General features: G+C 36.2%; 1 protein-coding gene across 5 annotated transcripts in view; it reads right to left on the bottom strand.

Annotated features, from left to right (window-relative positions):
- LOC106868714 (uncharacterized) overlaps window positions 1-17,500 on the bottom strand; it is a 64,154-nt gene that overhangs the window by 23,579 nt on the left and 23,075 nt on the right. The window contains exons 2-3 of one of the 5 annotated variants that reach the window (XM_089352758.1): window positions 13,825-14,025; window positions 10,633-10,663 (exon numbers count right to left, since the gene is read on the bottom strand). The gene's annotated coding sequence lies outside the window, so the exon portion shown is untranslated. Of the gene's footprint in view, window positions 1-329; window positions 2,545-3,849; window positions 3,998-10,632; window positions 10,664-13,824; window positions 14,026-14,108; window positions 14,256-17,500 lie in introns of those variants that run through there. The other 4 variants (XM_052968250.2, XR_016241990.1, XM_014914101.3 and 1 more) reach the window with 4 other exon arrangements.

Below are 17,500 nucleotides of genomic sequence, written 5' to 3' on the forward strand. Positions count from 1 at the left end.
GTTTGTGAGTTCAAAAGATACAAAGATTAGTGTTAGGAGGAACAAAAAAAAGGATATTCCAATTTATGAAGTACCATTTTGTAAACAGTATCAATTATATAGAGAGTGAACACCCTCCAGACTACCTTGTTAATAAAGAAAATAATCAGTGTGATTTGATGAGTCAATATGTTATTATATTTTGTTTTTCCTTTCTTTCTTCTCTCCTTTACCCAAGCCATTTCCAAATTGGTACCACATATATCTAAGCTTCAATTATTACACGCATAATGTAAGTAATTGACACCTGGTCTAAATTTACAAAAAAAAAAAAAAAAAAAATACTAAACCTAGATGTTTTAACCGAGGTTAAGTGGTGCTGGAGTTAAGAGTTCTGTATCTAAATTGGTATCTAGTGGTTTTTCAGTCGGAGTTAATTCCATCACAGCCATCAACTTCTCCTTGGAATATGGTTTCTCACTTTTCGTTTTACTGCAATCTTTCTCAATTGAATCAAGTGCAGCTTCAATATCTTCCCGGCTACCTTCTCCACCTCCTGACGTTGGTTCAGTATTAGACGAACTGCCCATGCTGGAAGCTAACCCTCCAAAGGGGCTTGCCATCATGTCAGACATTGTCATGAGAGCAGAACTGAACTCAGTACCACCCAGTGAAGGAGATGGTGACAAAAGAGACAAAGAAGTTGGAAACAGCAGTCCGCTGTTATTGTGGCTCACAACACTTTCAGTGGTGGTTGACTCAGTATTGGTTGTCGTCTTACTGAGTGGATTCACTGGCTGGTCTGTCATTGAATGAGCTTTTACATGTGTCCAGAGCTGACTAGAACGGAGAAATTCTTTGCCACAGAAATTGCACTTAAACATCCTAGTTGTATTTGCTGGTGTGCAGCTACCAGCAACAATAGTGTGGCTACTGCATCCATTTCTATCAGAAGCATTGCATTTGTTTGCCAGAGGCCCAATTACATCAACATTGATGTCAACTACAGCTCCATGCTGTTGCCTTAAGTGAGTGGTCAAGCTATAAGACTGGGAAAAACATTTTTTGCGATCCTCGGGACAGTAAGGACATTGGTACGGCCTCTCACCAGAATGAACTCTCATGTGTTTTGTCAAGTTCCCAGATTGTGCAAATGTTTTCTTGCACACTGAACATGTGTATGGTCTCTCTCCAGTGTGCACTTTTATATGTTCTTTTAAATGACTGGCCTGGGCAAATGTTTTCTTGCAATGAGTACACTCATAATGTTTCTCTCGAGTGTGAACAGTCATGTGAGTGGAGAGATAGTTAGCACGAGAGAAAGTTTTCAAACAATATTGACATTCAAATGGTTTCTCTCCAGTGTGTATACGAAGATGAACAACTAGTGAGTTTGACTGAGAGAAAGACTTTTGGCAGAAGTCACATTCATACGGACGTTCTCCAGTGTGAATTCTCAAGTGCTTCGTCAAGTTGCCTGATAATGAGAAGGACTTTTGGCAGAAATCACAAGTGTAAGGTTTCTCTCCAGTATGAATCTTCAAATGACCATTCAAATGCCCGCTTTGAGAAAATCTTTTTTGACAGAACTTGCATTCAAATGGCTTCTCTTCAGTGTGGACTCGTAGATGTGTTATTAAGTAACTGGTTCGTGAGAACAGTTTGAGACAGTAAGGGCATTCATATGGCTTCTCTTCGGTGTGAATTCGTAGATGAGATGAAAGCGTGCCTGACTGGGAAAACGATTTTTGACAGTAACTACATACAAATGGCCTCTCTCCAGTGTGAGTTCTCAAGTGAATTGTTAAATGACCACTTTGTGAAAATGTCTTGGGACAAAATTTACACTGGTATGGTTTAACACCAGTATGTGTTCGAAGATGTTCATTGAAGTGACCAGAATGAGAGAAATGCTTCAAACAGAATTTACACTCGAACATTCCAGAACCATTGCTACTACTACTTCTGTTGCTGTTGTTGCTACTGTTGTTGTTGTTGTCATCATTATCTTTAATGTTACTTTGGTCATTTTCACCACAACTGTTGGTAGTGGTTTCATTTAAAATAGTAGACTGTTCTACTTTTCCATTGTTGTTGTTAATATTATCACTGTTGTTGTTGTTATTATTGTTGTTGCTGCTGCTGATATTATCATTATTATTAGGATTGTTAAATTCTTGGTTTTCAAAAAGAAAAGACTCAATGCCAGGAGATTTGGGGACATTTGCAAGAGTATTTCCATCTGCCTGGAACGGCATTGCTGCTGAGAGAACTGGCAGTTTTTCTATCGAATGAGATAGTATCGATGGCAAAACTGGCAATTTTTCAACGGAATGCATCCTTTCTCACCAGATATTCAAAGACCACTTCTTTCAATGTTCAAGGTTCTCAGTAGCAAGTTAGTGCTCTTAACTGGCAACTCCGCATTCAGGAGGGTCCTTGCTTTCATGATGTTTAGACATTTCATCAATTTTAACATTTCAATTTGGAGATTAAATAAAACCCCTGAATCTGATACAAATACACGTGGAAATAACATGGAGATTAGTTAACTTTGTTCCTGTTTGTTTCTAATACATCATGTGGGAATAGGAGTAAAGGGAGAAAGGAAAAAATATGATGATCAAATTCAGTCAAACTTTCAATGTTTTGGAAAAGTTATGGGTCCCTTAAGACAGTAATTAATACTTAGCTTTCAATTTGTCTAGCATTGAAAGAGTAAGAAAGGTATCTATCCTTGTATGTATGATGCTTAACCACACAGGTTATGCTCAAAATTATATACATATATGTAAAATACCACACACAATCAGTACAAGATTATCACAGATTGTTTTGATATATATATATCAAAAGTAACACTTTCACATTCTAATCATAAAAAGGAATTATTTTTTTAAAATAAAGAGCTAAAAGGCAGAGGGAGAAAACTGAGAAAAATATTAGGTGCCTTCTTTTCTTGTGAAATGTTAGTTTAGGGGACAAGATGGGGGTATCCTACAAAACCAGAAAATAAATCAATGGAATTTTTTTTTACATCGAACACACACAGACAAAAATTTAAAACCCCAAAAATCCAGACAAAAATAATATATAGATCAAACCCCAAGTAATGTGTGTGTGTTTGTGTTTGTGTTTTAAATTATCATTATTATTATATTTATTATTGTATTAAATTTGGCTTCTCAGTGATGACAAAATTAAAGTACTATAAGTGAACAATGTGGAATTAGGGCTGCTTATTTAAAACTTATAGAATTGGTAGTTTGGAAAATAGCAACAAGTGGGTGTGATCTTGGGCTGTTGTAGAATCAAGGGAGCAGAAACAGCAAGAGCAATCAAAGAATAGTTCTGAAGAATAATGGTGGTAAAGTTTGTGTATGTAAGTGTTTGCATATATATATATATATATATATATATATATATGTGTGTGTGTGTGTGTGTGTGTGTGCGTGAGTATGTATTCAAGGAATACTTCCCAAAAGTTTGTTTAAGTTTGTGTGTGTGTCATATTATATATACAAATATCTATATATTTGTGCATGAGTATATATTTATTCAAAGTTGGTACTATGATGGAAGCACATGACAACAGTGCAGCTGGATGTCAGGTTTTGCAGACGAAAAAAGAGAGAGAACATGTAGCCCCCAACTAAAACTTGCATCAGATGAACATTTCAGCTAGACGGCCAAGCAAAAGTATGTGTTTTTGTTGGTGAGTATTTTATATATATATATATATATATATATATATATATATATATATATGTATGTATGTATCTTCTTCTAAGTTTTAAATTTGTGACATCAGCAAAGAAACACACAAATATTTGGCTTTTCTTTTTTTTTTTTTTTTTTGGATAGTTTATGTATTTTTTTTTTTATTCCTTGAGCCGCATTGGTGAGAGTTATTTTGTTATTTTTTTTTTTGTTTTTGTTGTTTTCCACTTTGTTTTATAAATCAACCAATCAAACAGCAGCCACTGACCTGACCGACCAACCAGGAAGGAATTCCAACCTAAAACAAGATGAACATTAAAGAATTTCTACGTGGAAAAGAACATTAATGTAAAGTAAATTTGCTATATAAATATATACATATATTTATATATAGCTTTAAAAAAAAAAATTAACCTTTAGCGTGCTGCTAGCAACTGTGGTTGCTGCATTTGAAATACATATACTACATTATAATATATATTACTGTATTTAGAATTTTATACTATAAACATGTTTATGCCCTTTCTGTTGTGGCTTAGACACTTATTATTTTTCATTTTCAAGTGATTAAATTGAAGTTTTAAATAAGGCTGCAGAATAGCTGTGAATGTAGCGGAGTGTTATCTATAAAATCTATAAATATTACATAAATTATCCATATATATATATATATATATATATATATATATATATATATATATATACATATATATACACACATATATATATATATATATATATATATATATATATATATAAAACTTTATTAAGCCAGCACGCTAAAAATTAAATAATGTTACTTTTTGTTTTATTAATGTTTTGTTAATATTCTGTTGTCTTTTTTTAATTAATTAATTTATTTTACACCGAATTAGAAAGAGTGATAATAAAGAGAATAAATAAATAATAATGATAATAATTTATTACATTGGCATAAGTGCACAAATTTGTGTGTATAGTTGATTGAATCAAACCCCAACATATAACTGATATCTATTTTGTCAACCCAGCTCCCAAGAGGAATGAAAAGTAAAAGTTGTCTCCAACTGGGTTTGAAACCAAAAATACTGCAAAGTATTTTGCCCTCCATTATACTGATTCTGCCTTGTTATCAACCTTCTAATGATAATGATAATGATGATGATGATGATTTGCAGTCTTAGTCATATATACAAACTCAGGAAGGAGATGATTTATGCAGCCACCTATAGTCACTAACTATTTTTTTTTTCTTGATCCTAGAGAGGGTGGTAATTGGGAAGATTTGAACTCAGATATAATAAAACATAAATACTTGAAATTATTTAGTTCAGTGTTCCACTAGTTGTATCAGTCCACAGATCCACTGATTTAATAATAATAATAATAATAATAATAATAATCCTTTCTATTATAGGCACAAGGCTTGAAATTTGGGGGAGGGGGCTTGTCAATTACACTGACCTAAGTGCTCAACTGGTACTTATTTTATCAAGCCCAAAAGGATGAATGGTAAAGCCAATAGTCAGCGTCAGCGGAATTTGAACATAAAGACTGATGAAATGCTGCTAAGTATTTTGTCTAGCATGCTAACGATTCAGCTAGCTTGCCGCCTTAATAATAATGGTTTCAAATTTTGGCACAGTGACAGCAAGCTCAGGGGAGGATTAAGTCAATTAATTACATTGACCCCAGTGCTCAACTGGTACTTATTTTATCAATCTCAAAAGTAAGAAAGGCAAAGTCAACCTCAGCGGAATTTGAATTCAGAACATTAAGATGGACGAAATGCTGCTACACATTTTGCCCAGCATGCTAACGGTTCTATCAGTTCAATAATAATAATAACAGTGATGGCACAGGCACAAATCCACAACATTCAGGAGAAAAGAGTATAGTAAACTGAGTCAACTCCATTATATGACTGGTTTTTATATTATCACTTTCAAAAGAGTGAAAAGCAAAATTAAACTCAACAGTATTTCAAATTAGAATGTAGAATTAACAGAAAATAAATATCACAAAGTATTTTGTCAGGCAATCTACCAATTCTACTGTCCACCAATCTAAGAATAACAATTACAATTCACTGAAGTTTGATCAAAAATATTTCAGACACCAGTTTTTGCATTTTCTATATAATTACTTTCACCAAACCCAAGAACATCTGAAGAGTAGGTGGTTCACTATGAACATTGCAATGTAAAAGAATTTGAAGTTAGTTTGTTAAGATGGCAGTTAGCTGATAGCATTAGTGTGTTTTATATTTATTCATATATTTTTATAGCTGAGTCAGAGTTGGAAAGGCAGTGCCCTTAACCCTCTGCAAGACCCTCATCCCCAAGACTCATAGAAAGAAGTCATATTCAGACTTAAAATCTCACTTGAATGCTTGCAACAGAGTGAACAATACTAAAGACACTCTTGGACCAGGTGACTGTTTCAACTTGGCAGCAATTAAGTCTACCACCTCAAAATAGGAAAGGTTCCTTTGATAGTTTACCTTCATTTTCTGGCAACCAAATTTCATTCACTCTTGTTCAACTTGAGATTATACAGTAGAAAACACTTGCCCAAGGTGCCATGTAGAAGAGTCAAAACAGAAGTTCTTAACAACATAGCCATGTCCACACCTATATTGTCTTTATCAAATTACTAATTCATCTATTTAAATGTTCTGATTGACAATAGCAAGAGTATCAAATCATTAAACAAACAACAAAAGCCCATCTCAATCAAAACTTCACTCAATACAAGAAAGATGCAGGACCAAGAACAAGATGCAAACAAAGCTGCTTTCTTTTAGAACTATTCAGCCTATGTCACAAGGAAAAAGTAGACAGAAAACCAGTGATGATAAAGAAAAGGGCTACATTTTGATGTCTCTGCTCTACTGTTTCCTATTTATATATACACAAACACACAAATGTGCATTTATGTAGTGTTATGTGTATGTGTGTACACATAAAGGGAGAGACAGAGTGAAAGATAGTTAGTCAGATACTTATGTTTGTGTGTGCAGCTGCATGTGTGTGTGTGTAGACAGAGTGAGATGCTATGGAATGTATATATATATATATTCTTTTATTCTTTCATTCATTTCAGTCAATGGACTATGGTCAGACTGAGGATCTGTCATCAAAGGTTTAGCCAATCATATCAACCTCAGTGCTTATTTCAGTATAGGAAATATTCTATCAATAAAATTTGTCAAACCACTAAGATACAGAACAGAAAAGGACACAGCATAAACAACAATAATAGTAGTGGAAACATAAATACAGATACACATATATCAGCATCATCCTTATCATCATTAACTTAACATCAACTTTTCCATATTCACACAGGTCAGACGAAATTCACTGAGGTAGATTTTCTATGGCTGGATGCTCTTCCTGTTGCCAACTTTCACCTGTCTCCAAGTAAAGTTGTATTTCCCCCATTCCTTTGAACACAAACAGTATGGAGGATTGCAAGCAAACAACACTGCTTGTACAATGGTGACATTCAATTACAATCAATTTGTGATGTCAAGAAAAGAATACACTAACACACACATATACATATTATATACACAATGAGCTTCTTTCAGTTTCCACCAACCAAATCCACTCCTTGAGGCTTTGATAGTAAAAGACACTTGCTCAAAGTGTCAGGAAGAAAACCGTGTGGTGTGCATGTGCATATATAAACAAATAAAGGTAGCTGTATCAACTACTATACAACAAATTCTTGATTTATTAAAATTACCTCTGTCTCTAGAGGATGTATCATAATCACCAAATGGCAATCAAGAGCAGCTTCAGATAACAAGGGGAGATAATCTCAAGAATAAAAAAATTCTCCAAAGTTGGCATGCCATTAAGGAAAAGAACCATCCTTTTGCCTGGAGATGGTACACTTTGTGTATGTGTGAGTATATATGCTTGTGTGTGTGTGTGTGTGTGTGTGTGTAACTATACATACACACACACAAATGAAGACAGAATTTCCCAATATATTCACCTTGAGTTAGTATTAAAAAATTAAAGATAGACATATTACACTGAGTTTTATATTACTGCATTTCACATTATCATCATCATCCTTTTAACATCCATGCTGGCATGGGTTGGACAGTTTGACCAGAGCTGGCAAGTTGGACAGCTGCACCAGGTTCCAGTCTGATATGGCTTGGTTTCTATGGCTGGATGCCCTTCCTAATGCCAACCATTTTAGTGTATGTGGTGGGTGCTTTAACATGGCACCAGCACAGGATTCTCGCAAGACAATCTTCTTCACTAGCCTTAACACTTCTGCAGTGGAGAATGGGTCTTCTTGAGTACAGCAAGGCACCAGGTATCTTGGTCTTTTGTCACATGACTAAGATTTTATTACAAGATTAATAATAAAATCTTAGTTATGGTGAAAAGCAGTAACATGCAGTCATGCCAGTCTGTATGTGTATGCGTGTATGTGTGTGTGTGTGTGTGTGTGTGTGTGTGTGTGTGTGTGTGTGTGTGTGTGTGTGTGTGTGTATCATCGTAATTTTAATGTCAACTTATCCTTGCTTGCATGAATGAGATGAAATCTGTTAAGGCAAATTTTCTATGGCCAGATGCCCTTCCTCTTGCAAACCCTTATCTTTTAACAAGCAAGGTATTATTTCCCCATTTTCAGACATGCTTTTCACAGAAAGTTGGAAACAATCAATACTACTTTTAAGATGGTGATACTCATTTACAATTATCTTGCAATGTTGCAATGTCATGGCAAGGAAACACAAACACACACACTCACCCATGTGCACACAAATATATATTTATGACAAGCTTCTTTCAGTATCCATATACTAGATTTATTCGTAAGGCTTTGGTCAACTCAGGACTATAGTAGAATAGTAGAAGACACTTGCCTAATGTGCTGTGTGGTCGGACTGAACTTGGAAGTATGTAGTTGGGGAAACAAATTTCTTAACACAGCTATACCTATACCCTAAATACATATTATTTATTATTAGTTAGAAATGACAGAGAAAAAAAATAGGGTTTTTTTTTTTTAGATCTAAATAGTATTAAAAGAATTTGTAAAGAATTAACAAGTTTCATTTGACAGGACTGTGGTGAGCTAAACAAGCAATGAGACATTTCTAGTAATAATAATTGTTTGTAGCATATTTAGAGGAGGGAATAGCCAATACCATCAACCCAGTACTTGACTGGTATTTTAGTTTATTGACCCCAGAAAGACGATAAGCAAAGGAAACTTCAGAACGGTTTGAAGAGCTATAACTAAAAATTGCAAGGCATTTTATCCACTGTTCTAATGATTCTACCAATCCACAATCCTAAGTTCACCAAGAAATAACGATTTTCAAATATAAGTACAAGACCACAAATTTTATTTTTGAGGGGGAGTATAGTCAATGAAATTTTCTTCAGTAATTGACTGGGACTTCTCAAACCCAGATGGATAAAAGGCAAAGCTGATCTCAGTGAGATTTGAACTGAGAACATAAAGAGATGCAACTAAATACCACAAAACACTAACAATTCTGCTGGTCTATCTCCCTACATGTCTATTAGATCAATCCAGTAATAATAACAACAACATCTTTCAACTATGAAGCCCTGCAGGAAAAATATAATACTGTTTTTGTCAACTACCTTTACCAGTCTTAAGGATAAGATGGTTGAAATCGATCATTGATAAGAATTTACTAAATCCAGTTCCATTAAGAAGATACATGCACAAATGTTACAATACAGGATGAGGTGAAAAAATAAACACTAAGTGAAACATTAAGACAGTAAGATATGATTTCAAGAAGATTTCGCTTCTATTTCTAATAAATTGAGCAACAATATAGTGCCTCTTTAGTCTAAAAATGTACATTTAACTCCCTTGATGGCTCTCTACATGAAAAGTAACAGGACTGTCACAGCTGGAATATCTGATCATAGATCTGCTCAATCAGAAGTGACTTGGAGACAAACAATAACACCTGTTTTCTTTAGCCACACAAAAGACAGGACTTCATTGGTCATGCAGTCTGAGTTTGTTGAATTGCCCAAGTAGAAATGTAGGTGTGATTACATGGTCAAGAAGTTTACTTCACTATCAAAATGTCCCTTGGTTCAACCCCACAGCACAACCTCTGGAGCAAGTGTATTCTACCAAATTTTTGCAAATGAAATTAGGTAGACAGAAACTGCATAAAAGCATGTTGCATAGACTGTACTAATGATTTAAGAGGCCAGTTATTTCACTTGATGTATCACATCGGTTATGCCTGATAATTATGTTAAGATATTCAAGTGTCTAAGGAATACACAGCCACATCTACTCAACTATAATGCAATACGTAGATAGTTTTGTTGGTTGAACAAGTGAAATACTCAAAATGGTAACCAATTGGTAATCCATTGGGAGAAACTAGCTGTGATATTCATGCCTTATTCAAACATCATGATAATCCAAAATCCAATTCAACAGACACAGTTTATGAGATGCTCATGTATGGTGTTTGCCAAACATTTGTATTATATCTATTATTTAGTTACATTTGTTTGAATTAGATAAAATGGTTCGGTTGTTGGACTAGTTGCTTTTACAGATAGCCGACACCCTGCCTTGTGGTAACGCCTGCGAATTAAGACCTTTTTTTAATATTTAGTCAGGCAAAACAAAAGCAAGCTAAATCATGCACTGTGCTCAGGGTTGCAACACAATGGCTGTGGTTAGATCTGAAATTATGACTTTGTGGTTCATTCACCCAGCACCAAAGTTAACCCCACCACCACTGTACCTTACTTATTGCAAATAAAAATAGAAATGTAAAAAGGGACAAATGTTAGAACAGAATATCTTTTAGAGTTATGGTTGTGTGTATATGGAAGGGAAGGAGGGTTAATAATCAAATCAAAAAGCTTGTACTTGCGAGTGAAAATATATCAAAAATATTTTAATTACCCAAACAATGTTATCATCAACATCTGGAGTGCTGTAAGAAAGAATAATAGAAAATAATAATAGCAATAATAATAATAATAATAATAATAATGAATGAATTATACAATGCTCTTGCATACACACAAACATATTGCTACAAGCACACATCAAAAGTTTAACATTAGCCACTTATAGAATTAAAGTCTGAAACAACGAGAGAATCAAAAACATTTACATTTATGAATCAAAATAATGTCAAAATTATTCAATAACTCAAAAGAACATCAATATCTAGGGTGCTTTTAAGTACCCTAAGGAGGAGGAGGAGACTATATAGTCAAAATTTTTGTGTTTACCAGCATCACACACACACACACACAGAATTCTTTTTAGAATCCTTTCTGAAGCAGATGGTAATAGAGCTGAAAGCAGTGAGCCCTGTTGATATCACTTCCATCATGGTCCAAGCTAATGGGCAAGGAGAGACCTATATACACAGCATCTGAGTTAATGAAACAATTCTTCTCAGCCTTTTGACTAACAACAAATTGTAATTCTATAGAGCTGCCACTGTTTACAGGCATGAGCTATTCCACCTTGTGCTACCGATTTATGGATAGGATAGACTGAGAGTTATACATTTTTAACAATAGACAACTAAATCTTCTGTAAGCGGTGGTTAGATCTGCTACAAAAAACAGCAAAATCTTCCTCAAATCACATCTCACTAGCTTAAAAGAGGAAGGACATATTGAATAATGTAATCTTAGATATTCTGTGTCATCATCATCTTTTAACATCCTCCTTCTATGCTGGTATGGGTTGGACATTTTGACAGGAGCTGGCAAGTCAGAAGACTGTACCAAGTTTGACTGTCTGGTTTGGCATGATTTCTTTGGCTGGGTGTCCTTCCTAATGCCATCTACTTTACAGTGTACTGGGTGCTTTCGATCTGGTAGCTGCAGCAGCAAGGTCACTAAATAACTAGCGACACAAGACCTTTCAACCAAAGTGGGAGTAATATTGAGGAAGGTGGCTTTGTGCCATGTGATGAGAAGTTAGAATAAGAACAGAAGAACAGAAATAGGTGTCTTGTAGAAGAGAAGATACATGTCTGCCTCAGTTGGAAAGAGATAAGATGGTGAGGATGTGATGGGGTGTACACACAAGTTACAGAGAGGTGCATATATTGAAGTGAACCAGGGACTGGATAAGGTGAGTAAGTTTGTGAGATTGTGAAAGAAGAGTGAGAAGATGGAGAGAAGGAGTGGGAAGAGGTAAAGGGAGGAAGTGTTAGGAGAGTTTGTTTCAGGGGATAGATTTGACAGGGAAATATTGTATGCAGGTAGGTTTATGAGGAAGAGTGAGAGATAGGGGTGTGGAAATACAGTGAATGGTGAACACATTTGAGAGAGAGGGTGTTGCGGAAGATGGGATGTGAAGGAGACATTTGTCAAGAACAGATTGTGTGTGTGGTGAGGGGGGGGGGGGGAACATGGAGATAAAGGACATGCTTTTATCGCCTCAGTTTTACTTAACTGGATATGGATCAGTCATAACTGGAATGTCTTTGATCATAGATCAACTGGATCAAAGCTCACCTAGGGTTAAACAACAACAACAAGGACACACAGAAAGGAGCATATCTTTCCTTTCTTTTTGCTTGTCAGCCAAAAAATGAGGAACTGTTTCCTCCATTTTTTTAAACATATCTTCTTAGAATGGTATGATTAACCCTTTTGTTGTTTTATTGTGTCATTCTGTTTTAATGCCTAATTAATTAACACACCGGTTCGATTTTATTGTGTCTGAGGGGACTATATTTCTAAAATGCACTGCATTTATTTAATTGTGAAGGCAGATGGCTTAGTGTCAGGCTCACAACCATGAGGTAGTGAGTTCAAATCCTGGACTGGGCTGTGTGTTGTGTTCTTGAGCAAGACACTATATTTCACATTGCTGCAGTTCACTCTTCTGTAGAAATGAGTTACTACATCAATGATGCCAAGCTATCTCGGTCTTCGTCTCCCCCTTGGATAACATTGGTGGCGTGGAGAGAAGAAGCTGCTTTGCATGGGTGACTGCTAATCTTCCATAGGCAACCTTGCCTGGACTTGTGCCTCAGAGGGTAACTTTCTAGGTGCAATCCCTTGGTCATTCTTGACCAAAGGTGGTCTTTACCCTATATATTTAAATTGATTCAGAAAATTATGATGAATTTAGTCATCATGGATCCGGTGATCGGGATATAAATTCACATCAAATTTTGATAATGTTTTAATTTGGATCACTTTAAAACAGGAAGTTTGCATCAAAGAACTAGCAGCGGTCTCAGATGAGTTGGTATCAAAAAGGTTAAGGTGTTTTATATTTAGTTTAAGAAACTTGCGTGACACCGTGTGTGTGTTTGTGTGGATGTATATATTTATGAGAGGGTGCTGAAAAGTTCTTGATTTTGGGTAAAAGAAAATACAGGAGGATCAGTTAATTATAATTTTATTCAATATATTCCCCTCTTAGATTCACACACTTATTGCAGCAGTTCTTCAGTTTATCTAGGCCTGTAAAAGAACTTAAAATGTTGGGCCTCCAATCAGGCCTTTCACGATACCCTTAAAGCCAGGAACTTTTCGACACCCCCTCGTATGTGTATATATACAGGGTGCGATGGGTAAATTGTTGCCATTTTATATTTTTCGATTTCATGCATGCGCATTGTTTGTTTTTGATTTTGTTATCGACTACACAGTATAGTAGGGTCGGTTGAGCAACATCTGTGAGAAAAACAGCAGCATGCCGTAATTCACTCAGCCAGAAATTTGGAAAGGACACGCTGTACTGCTTAGAATTCAAGCCAGAAGCTCCAATATGAACATTTCAGAGTATTTGGGTGTCAATCTGAAGACATGTACCAAGAGTGATAAAAATCAAATATCCAGTCAGCATCATGGTGTCTGGAGTGATCACTTGTGATTGTGACATTATGCCTCCATTCATCTTTCCACATGACCTCAGACTCAACACAGAGGCCTACATCAAGTGTCTGGAGGATGTAGTGTTGCCCTGGGTCAAGAGAGTGTCTGCTGGAAGACCCTATGTCTGGCAACAAAGTACTGATACCTTTCTTTCAAAGGTATTATTAAGAATATGAACATAGCCAGAGCTCAGAGTTTATAACCTGAGATTGTAAGTAAACTCAAAAGTTAACTTAACTCAAAGTCTCCTTCCATGTTTCCATAGACTTTTTCAGGAAGTCTCCATGGACTTTTCGAGAAAGTCCCCATGTCTCCATGGGTTTTTCAAGGAAGTTTCCATGGATCTTCCCATGTCTTTGTGGACTTTTCCAGGAAGTCACCATGTCTCCATGGACTTTTCCAGGAAGTCTCCATGGTCTTTTCCAAGAAGTCTCCATGTCTGAATAATGAATAATTGCAAAAAAGACAAGATGGTCATAGTTGAATTGGAACTGACTTGTAACTAAACAAAAACAAACTTACATTAAAATAAGTACCCGTTGGGCACTGGGGCCAATGTAACTGACTTAGCCCTTTCCTTGAAATTGCTGGGCTTGTGCCAAATCTTGAAACCATCATTATCATAATCATAGCTAAAGACATAAAACATTTCACCTTCCATGTTCTTCTCTATCAATGTAAGAAAAGAAAAAAGTAATTATTATTATTTAAGGCGGTGAGCTGGCAGAAACGTTAGCACACCAGGCGAAATGCTTAGCTGTATTTTGTCTGCTATTACATTTTGAGTTCAAATTCTGCTGAGGTCGACTTTGCCTTTCATCCTTTCGGGGTCGATAAAGTTAGTACCAGTTACGCACTGGGGTTGATGTAATCGACTTAATCCCTTGTTTGTCCCCTCTATGTTTAGCCACTTGGGGGCAATAAAGAAATAAGAATTGTTAGCACGCTGCGAAGCATTTCGTCCATCGCTATGTTCTGAGTTGAAATTCTGCTATGGCCAACTTTGTCTTTCGTCCTTTTGGGGGTCATAAATTAAGTACCAGTTGTGTACTGGGGTCAGCCTTATTGACTGGTCCCCTCCTTAAAAATTTCTGGCCTTGTGCCTAGAGTAGAAAAGTTTATTATTATTATTATTATTTAAGGCAGCGAGCTGGCAGAATCATTAGCACACTGGACAAAATGCTTATCGGTATTTCGCCCATCGCCACGTTCTGAGTTCAAATTCTGCCACAGTCAACTTTGCCTTTCATCCTTTCTGGGTCAATAAATTAAGTACCAGAGAATTACTATGGTTGATGTAATCGACTGATCCCCTCCCCAAAATGGCTGCCTGTGTGGCAAAATTTGAAACCATTATTATTATTATTATTATTATTATTATTATTATTTAAGGTGGTGAGCTGGCAGAATCATTAGCACGCTGGGAAAAATGCTTAGTGGTATTTCATCTACTGCTACATTCTGAGTTCAAATTCCGACAAGGTCGACTTAACCTTTCACCCCTTTGAGCTCAATAAAATATAACTGACTATCCACAAATTCCAGGCCTTGTGCCTATAGTAGAAAGGGTTATTATTATCATCATCATCATCATCATCATCAAGGAAGTCACCATGTCTCCATAGACTTTTCCAAGAAATCTCCATGTTCTGAGGAGAGTGCTTGAGTTTAAAGTGAATAAACTGCGAAAGCAAGGTCGACCAAAGAACAGGTGGAGGAAGAGATTGGGAGGGTTGGCTTGAGGAGGGGGGATGCCCAAATCTGGGCGAGATGGCAAGATGGTGTGAGAGCGGTTACTGTAAGAGCGAGGTAGATCTGGCCACCCCTGTTAACGGGGACAAACCCTGATTTAAAAAATAGTTGGCAGCGGCGGCATCATCATCATCATCATCAAGGCAACAAACTGGCAGAATTGTTAGCACACCAGACAAAATGCTTAATGGTGTTTCTTCCATCTCTACGTTCCATGTTTAAATGCTGCCAGGGTCCACTATGCTTTTCATCCTTTCAAGGGTGATAAAATATGTACCAGTTAAACACTGGGATCGATGCAATCGACTATTCCCCTACTCCAAAAAATTTCAGGCCTTATGCCTATAGTAGAAAGAATTATTATTATATTATTACCTCCACCATCGTGAAGGTATTGTTTTCAGTCACATCTGTTTGTTTGTCCATGGACAAGATATTTCAAGAACCGCTGGATGGATTCAGATAAAACTTTCAGGGATGTTTAGCCTCGTGACTGGCATGAACTGATTAGATTTTGGGATCGATCAGGTACCGGACAAGGATTCTGGATTATTTTTACTATTTTTTTTACTTAATTTTTGAGAGTGGTCAGGTTCATTATTAGTATTCTCGTTTGTGAGAGCAGCTAAGTTTATTTCAGATATTCTAAGTTTAAAAATCATCTCTGGCTAATCATTGAGAGGACGTTGGTGTTGCCTTGGCAGAGGTTTACGCCCTCTGAGTGCTGTTGTTGTTGTTAAGGTACAAGCTAGTTGAATCATTAGAGTATTGGTAAAAAATATTGTGTAGTATTTCTTCTGACTCTTTACATTTTCAGTTCATGAAAACTCACCAAGGTCAATTTTGCCTTTTATCTTTCCAGAGTAAAAGTACCAGTCAAGTTATGGAGTTGATGAATCAACTAACCCCACTAAAATTACTGGCCTTATCCCAAAATTTGAATCCATTAAAGGTGGCAAACTGAAAGAATCATTATCACATTGGACAATATGCTTAGTGGCATTTTTTCAGCCCTTTATGTTCCAAGTTCAAATCCAGATGTTGACTTTGCCTTTCATCATTACAGGTCAACAAAATAAGTACCAGTGGAGCACTAGAGTCAATGTTATCGATTAACCCTCTCCCCCAAAACTGCTGACCTTGAGCCAAAGTTTGAAACATTATTATTATTATTATTATTATCATCATCATCAAGGTGGCGAGCTGGCAGAATTGTTAGCACGCTGGACAAAAATGCTCAGCAGTATTTCACCTTGTCACTACATTCTGAGTTCGAATTCCACTGAGGTCGACTTTGCCTTTCATCCTTTCAGAGTCAATAAATTAAGTACCAGCCAAGTACTGGGGGGGTCAATGTGATCGATTGGCCACCTCCCCATAAAAATCCACGCCTTGTGCCTATAATAGAAAATATTATTATTATTATTAGAAACACTGCTCTTTGTAGTTGTTGTTTAACTTCTATTTCATTACTTGAGAGAGTTATCAAGTATAAGCGGCAGTGTTCCAGTTACATATAATGTGTACTTAATTTAACTTCATTATAACAAACATTGAAGGTGTTGATTAGCAGAATGAATGGTGGACAAGATAATACAAGCTGTAATAAGTTAACCCCTTTATGTTTTGAGTTAAAAATCTAGCTTAAGTCAAACTCTGCAATTGATGAAATATATAGCAGTCAAATACTGGGGTGGAGTGTGATTAAATCAACTATAACCCTTCCACTAAACTTGAGGCCTGGTGCCTATCTTTTATCTTTTACTTGTTTCAGTCATTTGATGGTGGCCATGTTGGGGCACTACCTTGAAGAGTTTTTAGTTGAATGAATTAACCCCAGGACTTATTTTTTAAAGTCTAGTACTTATTCTATGAGTCTCTTTGCCAAACCTCTAAGCTACAGGGATGCAAATACACCAACACCAGTTGTCAAGCAGTGGCGCGGAACACACACACACACACACACACACACACACACATATATGCACACTCACAACACATTTCTTTTAGTTTTCGTCTACTAAATCCACTCAGCCCGAGGCTATGGTAGAAAATACTTGCCCTAGGTACCAAACAGTGGAATTGAACTCAGAATCATGTGGTTAGGAAGCAAGCTTCTAACCACACAGCCACACGTGTGCCTATAAAAGTTGCCTGTAGGT

This window comes from Octopus bimaculoides, chromosome 5 (assembly GCF_046866305.1).
Source record: "Octopus bimaculoides isolate indiv1 chromosome 5, ASM4686630v1, whole genome shotgun sequence".
In the NCBI taxonomy this organism is placed as follows: Eukaryota; Metazoa; Mollusca; class Cephalopoda; order Octopoda; family Octopodidae; genus Octopus; species Octopus bimaculoides.